Below are 13,527 nucleotides of genomic sequence, written 5' to 3' on the forward strand. Positions count from 1 at the left end.
CAAGTTTGTGTTTGTTTTTGTGAAAGACAGATTTTACAACAAAAGTGCCACGATGTCTTCAGATAAACTTTGTTGCGTTCCTGGTTGTAAAGGCAGTGGAGGTATGTTTGAAATATTTTTGTTCCTGTATCAATCTGCCTCTTAATCTTGTGGTTTGATTCCTGGCAAGGCCACAATCGAAAATTATTACGTTTGCTGGATAGTCAAAAATATTATTAACAGTGATTTATCACTATAAAATTCTTTTCAACTGGGTTTAACAATCATCATACATACATATAATCACGTCTATATCCCTTGCGGGGTAGACAGAGCCAACAGTCTTGTAAAGACTGATAGGCCACGTTCAGCTATTTGGCTTTAAGATAGAATTGAGATTCAAATAGTGACAGGTTGCAAGCCCATCGCCTTAAAAAGAATCATGATGATGAGAATATTATGAGATTTAATCCAATCAGGCCACATATAACTTTAAGCAAGTTAGTTGTGAAAACCTCCGGCGATGGGCGCATGGTTGCGAAAGTCTTTTCTAGTAAGATAGTTATACCAGAAGTGTTAACTTCCAAAAAATAATTGTATAAAAAAACTAAAAAACTACCCGTTTTATTGCAAATCGAACAAAAAAATAGAAAATAAATAATAGTTTAAAAAAAACTAAAAAACTACACTTTTATTGCTAATCAAACTAAAAAATAGAAAATAAAAATTAATGACAAAGGAATTCAGTAGTAGCAAGTCGAACAATCAGTTATAGTCAGTTGTAGTAGTAATTACCTCGGATTAAAATTATAACAAAATTAAATTTATAAACAAAACAATTTAAATCAGAGTAAAAAGCGTGGGGTGCCTGATGTAGTAAATATTAAAATCATTCTATTAGCATATATTTATGACAAGAGAGTTATGAAAATAAAGTAAAATGCACCCCACGCTTTTTACTCTGATTTAAATTGTTTTGTTTATAAATTTAATTTTGTTATAATTTTAATCCGAGGTAATTACTACTACAACTGACTATAACTGATTGTTCGACTTGCTACTACTGAATTCCTTTGTCATTAATTTTTATTTTCTATTTTTTAGTTTGATTAGCAATACAAGTGTAGTTTTTTAGTTTTTTTTAAACTATTATTTATTTTCTATTTTTTTGTTCGATTTGCAATAAAACGGGTAGTTTTTTAGTTTTTTTATACAATTATTTTTTGGAAGTTAACACTTCTGGTATAACTATCTTACTAGAAAAGACTTTCGCAACCATGCGCCCATCGCCGGAGGTTTTCACAACTAACTTGCTTAAAGTTATATGTGGCCTGATTGGATTAAATCTCATAATATTCTCATCATCATGATTCTTTTTAAGGCGATGGGCTTGCAACCTGTCACTATTTGAATCTCAATTCTATCTTAAAGCCAAATAGCTGAACGTGGCCTATCAGTCTTTACAAGACTGTTGGCTCTGTCTACCCCGCAAGGGATATAGACGTGATTATATGTATGTATGATGATTGTTAAACCCAGTTGAAAAGAATTTTATAGTGATAAATCACTGTTAATAATATTTTTGACTATCCAGCAAACGTAATAATTTTCGATTGTGGCCTTGCCAGGAATCAAACCACAAGATTAAGAGGCAGATTGATACAGGAACAAAAATATTTCAAACATACCTCCACTGCCTTTACAACCAGGAACGCAACAAAGTTTATCTGAAGACATCGTGGCACTTTTGTTGTAAAATCTGTCTTTCACAAAAACAAACACAAACTTGGGACTCCTATCTCAAATAATAAGGTACTTTTTACAGGAGTCCTATCTCAAAATATCTGCACAACACAGTAAACACAGTCAGAGTCCAATCTCAGATGATAAAATCACACGAATATCCGGAAGAACAAAGCTCCACTCAACGGAAGATTCCAAACTCCAAATAACGACAAGTTATCAGCACAAAACAAAGTGCAAATAGGTAAATACACAGGCACCGGTAAAAAACAACAGAAAGAAAGTTTACAGGTGTTCGAATCGAATTCAATCAAAACTTACTGCAAAACTTATTTGACATAAATAAACTGTCACTCATTGTCCAAACGAGTATTACAGTGTTGCTATTATAAATAGGCAAAAGATACCTAATGTTAATTCAAGAATTGCATTAATATGTTAAATACGTATTAAATACCGCAAAGTTCTGTAGGTAGTAACTTTATTCTTGTATTATTGTAAATTTAGTTGTTCAATTTTCATTTATTACTTTTGTTTTATTACTTATATATTTTTTATTGTTTTAAAATATTCTACTAATTCTACTATTGTTTCTAATGGTAATTCTAAATGGAGCAATGCGATGAAATAAAGAAGCCTCAGGTTAATAGTGACATTATATGGAAATATATTACATCTCTTTTTGACTCATTATACGTCAGAACTTGGTTTCTTGTATGGAGATTACTGGCACTGGTGCTATCTCTGTCTCTCTTACTCTCATACGAAGGATCTAAAAATGAATTTATTAATCCTGGCAGTTTTAATAAGGATAATGAGAAACTCTTATCAAAATATTGCATTGTCATCGGTCCTTGATACGTGTGCAAAGTTCCAAGTTGATCAGACGTTTAGAAATCAGTGAAAATTAAGCTCAAAGATTCCGTTACATACATACATACATACAACCCAAGCTAATAAAAGCGTAGTAAAAAGAACTACATCTGTGTAGTTTAAAAGATCAAGCATACATAAAGACATAAAGACAGACGCGGGAAGCGACTTCGCTTTATACTATTAAGCGTTGTTCAAATAGCTACAAAAGTACATACTTACGTATAACGTCTATATCCCTTGAGGGGCAGACAGAGCTAAAATTCTGAAAGACTGATAGGCCACGTTTGGTTGCTTGGCCTAATGATAGTATTAAGATTGATTTACAAAATTATGTGAGTCTATTCTTTTGGTTGACGGTCGTTGTCCAAAATTGTATCATATAAATAGAAAAAATAACCATAGATGTGCTAAATAAGACGACAAACAGGTGTTACCTATACGACATATATAAAAAACAGAATGTGATATAAATGTCTGTCCTTGACTTTCGAATGAATGAATTAATACAGCGAGACATTATCATATTATGTAAATCATAAATTATCTTCAAAATGATGTACATACAAACATACATACAAATGGTCACGTCTATATCCCTATCTATATCCCTTGTGGGGTAGACAGAGCCAACAGTCTTGAAAAGACTGATAGGCCACGCTCAACTATTTGGCTCATTGATAGAATTGAGATTCAAAAAGTGACAGGTCGCTAGCCCATCGCCTAAAAAAAGAATCCCGAGTTTGTAAGCCTATCCCTTAGTCGCCTATTACGACATCCATGGGAAAGAGATGGAGTGGTCCTATTCTTTTTTGTACTGGTGCCGGGAACCACACGGTACACACAAGACGATGTGCCAGCTAATGATCTAAAAACTGAGGAGGCTCAGAACAATACATGTGAAGAGAGAAGTCAGAAAGCAGACCCTAGGTCCTAAGGGGTGGTAAACCACAAAAATGAGATATTACATACATACATACATAACATCACGCCTCTTTCCCGGAGGGGTAGGCAGAGACTACCTCTTTCCACTTGCCACGATCTCTGCATACTTCCTTCGCTTCATCCACATTCATAACTCTCTTCATGCAAGCTCGGCGGTTTCGGGTACTCTTGACCTGACCCTTTACCAGGACGTCCATAATTTGCTCAAGATACGTTCATCTAGGTCTTTCCACTCCGACCTTACCCTGAGATATAAATATTTTTATAATCACTTAACTAGCTTTTTTTACCTGTTGACGTGTCGCCAGTGCCATGTGGTTCCCGGCACCATTAGAAAAAGAATAGGACCACTCCATCTCTTTCCCATGGATGTCGTAAAAGGCGACTAAGGGATATGCTTATAAACTAGGTATTCTTCTTTTAGGCGACAGGCTAGCAGCCTGCCACTATTGGAATCTCAATTCTATCATTAAGCCAAACAGCTGAACGTGGCCTATAAGTCTTTTTAATACTGTTGGCTCTGTCTACCCCGCAAGGGATATAGACGTTATTATATGTATGTATGTATGTGTGTATGAAGTGTCGCCAAGATCAGTGATAAGTTTCTTTAGTTGCCCGTCATAATTATGATTTAATTCATAAGAATAATCACGTCTATTATCTCTTTTGAAAAGACTGAAATCCTACATTCAGCTGTATCGCTTACTGATGAAATTAGGATTCAAATATGATTTTTATGATTTAAAACAAAGATTTCATATTGAAATAATGATTTTAATTCAAGTAACCTTCGATCAAGTATAAAAAACATATTTACATACATACATACATATCATCACGTCTATATCCCTTACGGGGGGTAGACAGAGCCAACAGTCTTGAAAAGACTGAAAGGCCACGTTCAGCTATTTGGCTCAATGATAGAATTGAGATTCAAATAGTGACAGGTCGCTAGCCCATCGCCTAAAAAAAGAATCCCGAGTTTGTAAGCCTATCCCTTAGTCGCCTATTACGACATCCATGGGAAAGAGATGGAGTGGTCCTATTCTTTTTTTTTTATTGGTGCCGGGAACCACACGGCACAACATATTTGATCGAAACAAGTAACTCATTAATCTTCGCGTGCATTAGTTTCTACCGTGAAGTCAAAATTTGGAATGATTTTTAATAAATATGACATTAATTAGCCTTCCTGTCCTTGTTACAAGGGAAATTAACCAATCCTATTTCCTATTACGATGTTTATTTCCTTAGTAGCCTCCAACGTCCACAGCAAAGAGATGTAGAGATCCTATTCTGTAGTTCAAGAAAGAAACCACGTGGAACTGTTTGTTTTAATTTTAATATCAGTGCAATATTTAATAAAAGTAATAATAAAAATTGTTTCGTTTACTATGACGTCAATTTGACAAGATATTTTATTACCGGCTTGTTTATCATAGCGCTGATTATATACAAACACTTCAGTAGAGGCACAATTGTATCTCAATGATATCATCGGGGAATAGGACTTCATAGATTGTTCATTGAATAACGTTGTACTTGTACTAAAATAAAAAATAAAAGTAAGTATTCTGTGCCTTAAACAGCGATTGAAAAAAAAAATTTTTTGTCTGTGCCAGTATTGTCAATATATTGATTTTATTTGCAAAAGTTCTCTCTACATATGTATTTAAATTTAAAAGACGTTTACAGGACAACTGATTTAAGATTTCTCAAAGAACATTCGAATTGTAATATGGAAGTTACTTATCCGAAGTTTACCAAATCGAGCTGTAGGTATATAAAAAGAAAAAAAACTACTCAAAATGCAACTGGCTGTTTAGAATTGGCGATCAACATTTTATTTTTAAATTGTGTGGTTGTGGTAAACAGCTCGAGTCTAATTAATTCGCATAGACAATGAGCATGACGCTGGCTGGCTTGCCGGCACATGGCATAACCTCGCGAAATTAAAAATAAATCGCTGTTACCGATGGTAAAACGTCCGTCGTGTTCGCGTTCCACATTCGAAATAATAATTGTATTAAGGAAACATGAGCGCGGCGCATGTGTTTGTTTGTTTGTTTACCAGCCGGTGACGTCATATGTTTATTCTCGTGGGGAGCTTCGGGTGATATAGAGTCGCGATGATTTGGCAGAATTTATTATTTTATTTTGTAATTTTTTTTTGTTAGATCTGACGTGGGACGACACAAAAGACTCATTTTTTCAGAATTTTGATTTAAATAATGAGAGTAAATAAAATGCGCATCGTGTATTTATATGCTCATACTGATGTGAAAACAATTCAGTTTCTTAGCACTTGTGTATAATATATTATAATGGGTTTTATATTAAAGTAAAAGTATCTGTTTATCTTTATTTAATTTTGATTTAATAGTTTAATTACTTTAAAATTTTCAATGATGAGAAGTTTAGAAAATATATATTTAGCTTCTATTTAATTTCCTATAATGGTTAACCTGCTAAGGTAACGAGGGTCAGACGAATGGCGCTTGATGTAAAAACCAAACGAATCCCGGGCTCCTCTCCAAAGAGATAAGGATGAAACCTAGACTGACGCCCTCGGGAAGACTAATCATGGCACTTATGAGTTAATTTGCACTTTCATTAATTACAGTTCATACGGATATCAGCAGTGCTAGAGATCATTCACACATTTTTTGTTCGCGATTGTGAACTGTGTCATGCAAGCCGAGCTGCCCCTTGTTTACACACGCACACATAAGCGCAGACGCACACTAGACCGCGCCCGTCGAGCCGCTTATTTAGGTATATTGTTGTTTATTTTATTCGGCGCTATGCTCCGGCACGGGGCGAGCCTTTCGACTCAGTTTTAACGCGCACGTTTTATGAAACGACAACTATGCGTCGAGGTTCGCTCGCCGGCGATAATAATTATTCATATTATCGGAACCGCTTCTAGCGACCGAAATAGCAACGCGGTAAACAAATTCGCATTTTATTGCCAGTCCTCTTTGTTGATTATAATTCGGTTTTATTTATTTGTTTTTTTGCAATCCGTCCGCATGTCGTTCGTGTGCCGGCGCGAGGTGTCTCCGCGAATCTTAATAGCAGTTAATCATAGTTTATTTTTACCGCGCAACGTGTGTTAATAATTGTGTTGGGGCCACTTGTCGCCGGCTCTTTTATTTCGCTGTCGTATTCGATATATGTAATTTGCCAATGCGGAAGTTGAGTCAAACTTTTTGAAATTCGCGAGTTCGGGCTTTAGTAACGAAACTTCTTGCTTACTTTGTCTGTACGAAAAAATTAAATTAAAAAAAAAAAAAACTTTATGTTGCAACTGGCGCGATATTTGATTTTTATAACCTGATTTTGACAGTTCCAATTTCAAACGTGATTGGCACGTGTTTGTCTTGTGAACTTTTTTAAAAAAGCACGAATTCTCCTTTTGGCGGGAACAATTGATAGAGGTGCTAATGAAGAAGTAGGCTGGACAGAAAGTTTGGAAAAGTGTTGAGTACACATTGGATGCTGGCGAGTGTTTTTTCAACGCGTTTTCGAGGCTAAGCGCTAGTTGTTTGAACAAGTGTGTTTTCTAATGGATTTATTTTGAGGTGAGTTTAAATTTACTTGTGTGTTGGTGTTTGTATTGTTTGCTCTTCGTGTTTTGTGTGCGTGTTCGCGCCGGTGGCGGGAAACCGAATACCTAGCCGGTTCTAGACTAGTGTGAGTGTTCAAACAATGAGCGTGTGTGCGTACGAGACTTATTGTCACATTGTGTATGGGAGAAACAGGAGGGGGAAGTTACTTGTCATGTATTTAGGCGAAGAAACTTTGATGGGTTGACTTTTTAATTTGTATGATCCTTTTATGGCACTTAAAAATGGCCGGTACGTAGGTACGCTCACGTACAAAATCTGTCGTATTGACTGATTTTACACATCACGCCATCGAATGTTTTATGTAAACTGTGTATGATTAAGATCTTATAGGTATCTCAACATGAATAATAATTTCGCAGTCAGCACGTTGTTTCGTGATTATTGTTGCAATTTTTAATTTTTAATCAATTAATATAATTAGTAATTGTTTTTCTATTATGGTATAAGAGGTTTATATGAGAATCGGTAGAAATAGGTTGGTTTTATTAAGTTTACAATACTTATGAATTTTTGTCCCTAATTTTTTGAAAGGTACTTACATACATACATATAATTACGTCTATATCACCTTAGGAGCCGGGAACCACACGGCACTTTCGAAAAGTTTCTAAAAAATCAAAAGTTTGTGATAATTATAGAGAAAATTAAGGTGAACAACTTTTTATCTAGGTACTTAATATCTGCTTATCATTAATATAAAAGAAAAACATATATAAAACTAAATCTATGCAAATTGTATTGTTAAGGTAATTTCATCAAACAACCTATTTCAACGGACTTATTAATAGTAGGTACCTATATCTAATATAATAAACTTGTGAAAAGAGCAAAATTAAAATTAAAAAAGAAGTAATTATAAACTAAAATAAAATTTACAAATTGTACAGTCCCTGCATAGCATCATCTTGCGGAAGTGTGCCCAGAACGCTGGAAGCATTGCCATTTTTAATGGAAATATTGATTCCCTGATCCAGATAATATCCAGCCCTCCGGTCACGAGATAGGTACTTCAATCAGTTTTTTCGACAATATTCGGCTAAAAGCTAGAGGCAGATGGGCCATGCGGTTATTCGTTAAACGTAAAGTGATGTTACTGTTAAAATCTAAGACTGAGTATTTTATAAAAAAGTAAGAACCCTATGTCCTTCTCCGTAATCCACACTAAACTTACATGCAAAATTTCATGGCAATCGATTCAGTGACTTGAAAGATGGACAAAAAACACAGTTTCTTATGCAGTGCCGTGTGGTTCCCGGCACCAATAGAAATAAAGAATAGGACCACTCCATCTCGTTCCCATGGATGTCGTTAAGGCGACTAAGGAATAGGCTTATAAACTTGGGATTCTTCTTTTAGGCGACGGGCTAGCACCCTGTCACTATTTGAATCTCAATTCTATCATCAAACCAAATAGCTGAACGTGGCCTATCAGTCTTTTCAAGACTGTTCGCTCTGCCTACTTTGCAAGGGATACAGACGTGACTATATGTATGTATGTATGTTCTTATACAATTAGTGGGGATTAGTAGGAATTAATGACGGTTATGAAAAAGATTGATTAGGAAGTCAGAAATAATAAAAATAAATAAATATGTATAATTTTTCGAAATAATAAGTTACTACCAAAGATTAAAACAAAGATTTTGTTGTAAACTTTTAAATTATAGTGGTAACACCCCAACTTTTCGGGACTGGGAAAGACAAATAAGGGGTTGGAGTAAAAACAAGGGAATGTGCATCCTCAAATTTTAGGGTTCTCTTAAATGGCAAAAACGGTTTTTTTTTTTTTTATTACACGTTTGCCCTTCTGTTTGTCAAGATTCTTGAAAAACTTTCCGTTGACCTTCATGGCAAATATTCAGGCGTGTGGTTGCCGGCACCAATAGAAAAAAGCAAAGGACCACACTATGTCGTAAAAAGCGACTAAGGCATACGCTAACAAATTTGGGATTTTATTTAGGCGACCGGTTACCAACCTATCTTTATATGAATTTCAATTTTATCATTAAGCCAAACAACTGAACGTGGCCTATCAGTATTTTCAAGACTGTTGGCTCTGTCTACCCCGCGGGGAATATAGACGTGATTATATGTATGTATGTTTTCATGATATTTAGTAGGGATAAAGGAAAAATCCATTATTGGTAATTAACAGTTAGATCATTGAAAAAAGCAAATTACAAATTTATATTTGTGTAACTATTAACCCAACAATAAATTACCTACCTAACTATAAATTATTAGTATTGATCTAACTGTAAATTTACCAACTGAACGAACTGAACTACAACTACCTCTAAAATGTACGCACGAAAATATAAGTTTCTAGCGTTCATTAACCAAAGTTTTAATTTATATCGAATACTTCTATGTAGAATGTACGGAACTCTACTTGTACTACTTCAACTCGCACTTGACTGGATTTTTTTAAAACATCCTCTTCGAGCCTCTTTGGAAAAAGCACGATAAGACTGGTAGGGTCTGGTAGGTAAATATGGGACGTTTTTGCATTCATTTTTATTGATGGTTCAGGTTGAAATCCTGTTTGATCCTGCCAACATGTACTTGAGTGAGACGTTTTAAAAAAAAATTTACTTATATAAAAATAATCAATTTTGAAACATATTAAATTTTAGGTTAACGCGAAGATAACGTGGCAATTGGCAAGATGTTGTCTCTGCCCCTGCCCCTTCAGAAAACAGACCTAATTAAATTTAGAATAGAATAGAATAGAATAGAATAGAATATTTATTTGCTTTTGACTAGGGTTTACAAAAGGTATAAAACAAAACATATTTCCTCCTGGTCAGCCATGAATTATAGCATGCAAATATTATAAAATTATACACAAGTCACTTAAGTCAATTAATTAATTCTTAATAAAATGATGAAAATAAAATGTCAATTTGTTACAATAAATTAAAATTAAAAAAAATAAAAAAAATAAAAAATTACTTCATATTTGTCAATATTTGATTTCAAGAAAATGCTGACTGCCAATCTAAGGTCTGCCGCGCCGATGGATGCATGGCTAGGGGCGAGCCTAGTCTCGAGCGTGCCACTTCCGCCATGGGGTTGGGCGACCCCCAGGTAATGGCTAGCCTTACCCTGGCATGCGGGGCTCTGCTGGGGCGGACAAAATTGTTCCCTTGCGTCTCGTGGGAATCGCATGGATGCAAATTTTTTAAAAGAGCACCTAAATGGCGGCGATGGTGTCCGCACCCCATCACGTCTCGTTCCCGGCGGGAGCGGTATGCGGTCTGCTGAAAGCCGCTTTGCGACGATGAATGTAAGAGGAGGAATGAAGGATAAGATTGAGGAAGTATGCCAGATGATGGATGAAAGACGTTTGGATGTGTTGTGCGTGAATGAAACGAAGCGGAAAGGATGCGACGCGACGCAGCACGGCCCTTACACGGCGTATTGGTCTGGAATTTCCAGTACCAGCCGAGGCTGTCAAGGGGTCGGTCTAATTCTTTCTGCACGAATGGCTGAGTGCGTGAATGAGTATGAGTGTGTCAGCCCTCGTCTTCTATGGATTAGGCTGAAAGTTGGAATCACTCGGATCTTCGTTCTAGGTGTTTATGCACCTTGGGATGTGGGTTCGAGGGGTACAACATCAGCAAAAAGCGAAAACGAGGAGTTCTGGAATAGTGTAAGAGAAGTATTGAAAGTTACCAAGCCAAATGAGAAGATTATTATGTTAGGTGATTTTAATGGATGGGTGGGTGTAAAGCGTGATGGATATGAAAAGGTGCTTGGTGCGTTTGGTGACGAAAAGGTGAATGATAATGGAAGAAGTGTATTAGAAATTTGTCTAGAGTGGGATCTTTTTGTGTCGAACTCAATGTTTCAACATAAAGAGATCCACACCTACACAAGAGTGGAAGGTATTTTAAAAAGTATGATAGACTTTGTGATTGTAGATGAAAGATTGAAGAACAAAGTGCTGGATACCCGTGCATATCGCGGTGCTGGCATTGACTCGGACCATTTACTGGTGATATCCCGGATAAGGGGTATCTTCAATCGCTGGCGGCACAGGGTAAGGGAGCAAACCAGCGCTTTGGAAAGAGTAAAAGTAGAAAATTTGCAAGATATGGATGTAGGTAAGAAGTATATTAATAGACTGAAGGATGAATTTGAAGATTTAGAGGAAATGAGCGATATTGAAGATGGATGGAAGGAATTTAAAGAAAGAATTGTGAAAGTAGCTGTTGAAGTGTGTGGTGTAAGTAGAAGAAGGAAAGGAAAAAATCACAAAAATGCGTGGATGAGTAAAGATGTGCAAGAACTTGTGCGATTAAAGAAGAAAGCATGGCTGGATTTGTTAGCAGCAAAAGCTAACTTAAGAATGCAAGAGGTTATAGATGAAGATGTGAATGAAGCACGTAAGGAATATAAGAAAATGAAAGATTTGGTTAAGAAAGCTGTGATTAGAAAGAAAGAAGAGTATAAAGAGGATTTTGATAAAAGGCTATCAGAAGACTTTCAGTCAAATCTGAAAGTATTCTGGAAATCCGTAAGGTCAGCCCGAGGAAATACTATAACCAGAGAGCTGACTAGGATCAGATGCCAGGATGGTAGCGTTGTGAAAGGAGAAGAATGTGTACTAAAGATATGGAAGGACTATTTTGAAAGTTTATTTGAAAAAAAGGAAGGAAATAAGAAAGATTTCTGCTATAGCGAAGAAAAAGAGAATGAGATGGAAGGCGAAATTGAAATGTTCGAAATTGTGGAAGCACTTAAGAGTATGAAAGCGGGAAAGGCTGCTGGGTGTGATAGAGTGTCGGTCGAGATGCTTAAAGCAGGAAAAGGCGTAGTAGCTAGTCAGTTGTACTGCCTTTTCAATTTGTGTTGGAGAAGCGGCCGAGTACCAAAAGATTGGTGTAAGGCTGTTATCGTGCCACTTTACAAAGGAAAAGGGTCACAGCTGGACTGCAAAAATTATCGTGGTATAAGCCTGCTTAGCGTCGTCGGCAAATTGTATGCTAAGGTATTGATTAATAGAGTCAGGAATGAAACTGATGACAAAATATGGGATGCTCAAGCGGGATTTCGAAAGGGAATGGGATGTACTGATCAGGTCTTTTCCTTGCGGTGCATAGCCGAAAAGTTTTTGGCCAAGAGTCAAAAAGTCTATTGCACATTCGTAGATCTGGAAAAGGCCTATGACAGAGTTGAGAGGAATGAATTGTGGTCAGCACTTTCTATGCATGGGGTGAGCAGTCTCTTAATACGAGCACTGAAATCCTTATATGAGGATTCGAGTGCTTGTGTCAGGATAAACGGAGCGCACACTGAGTGGTTTAAGATTGAGAAAGGCGTTAGGCAAGGATGTGTTGCGTCACCGTGGCTGTTCAACCTATTTATGGATAGCTGCTTGACAGATTTGAAAGAGTCTAAAAGTGGATTAAGGATGAATGAGTTACTCGTCAAATGTCTGCTCTATGCCGACGATCAGGTTATACTGGCGTCATCAGCGGAGGAGTTACAGGAGATGGTAAACTGTATGCATGAAGCTTTAAAAGAGAAAGGAATGAAAGTGAACGTAAGTAAAACTAAAACACTGGTTTTTGAAATGGAGAAAGAAATGACAGCATGTAATATTTTGATTGGAGGAGAAAGAGTGGAGCAAGTGAAAGAGTTTGTATATCTAGGATCAAAGTTTACATCAGATGGCAAGTATGATAGTGATATTGAAAGGAGAGTAAACGCGGGGAACATGGTGAATGGAGCTTTGCATGCCTTTATGAGCAGTCAGAAACTATCCAAAAAGGCTCGACTGGCTGTGCACAGGGGCGTGTTGGTCCCGACATTAATGTATGGGAGTGAAAGTTGGGTATGGCAAAAGAAGCATGAAAGCAGAATAAATGCAGTGGAAATGAGAGCGTTAAGGAGTATGATGGGTGTGAAATTGAGTGACAGGATAAGGAACAGCGTGATAAGGGAATGTTGTGATGTGAAAGAAGATGTAGTTACAGGAATAGAAAAGGGTATGTTAAGATGGTTCGGTCATGTGGAGAGGATGAATGAAAGCAGGTTGACTAAGCAGATATACAAGGAGAGTGTGGAGGGAAGGGTCGGAGTGGGAAGACCTAGACGAACGTATCTTGATCAAATTAAGGACGTCCTGGTAAAGGGTCAGGTCAAAAGTACCCGAAACCGCCGAGCTTGTATGAAGAGAGTTATGAATGTGGACGAAGCGAAAGAAGTATGCAGAGATCGTGGCAAGTGGAAAGAGGTAGTCTCTGCCTACCCCTCCGGGAAAGAGGCGTGATTTTATGTATGTATGTATGTATGTAGAAAATAAAATAATTATAAATAAATTTAATTTTTATCTAAAATTGAGAAA

At 36.6% G+C, this 13,527-nt stretch overlaps 1 protein-coding gene across 2 annotated transcripts in view; it reads left to right on the plus strand.

Annotated features, from left to right (window-relative positions):
- Window positions 1–6,350: 6,350 nt before the first annotated feature.
- LOC106142778 (forkhead box protein P3) overlaps window positions 6,351–13,527 on the plus strand; it is a 71,591-nt gene continuing 64,414 nt past the window's right edge. Inside the window, exons 1-2 of one of the 2 annotated variants that reach the window (XM_060951502.1) lie at window positions 6,351–6,488; window positions 6,890–7,124. The gene's annotated coding sequence lies outside the window, so the exon portion shown is untranslated. Of the gene's footprint in view, window positions 7,125–13,527 lie in introns of both variants that reach the window. The other variant, XM_060951501.1, reaches the window with a different exon arrangement.

This window comes from Amyelois transitella, chromosome 25 (genome assembly GCF_032362555.1).
Source record: "Amyelois transitella isolate CPQ chromosome 25, ilAmyTran1.1, whole genome shotgun sequence".
Taxonomy (NCBI): domain Eukaryota; kingdom Metazoa; phylum Arthropoda; class Insecta; order Lepidoptera; family Pyralidae; genus Amyelois; species Amyelois transitella.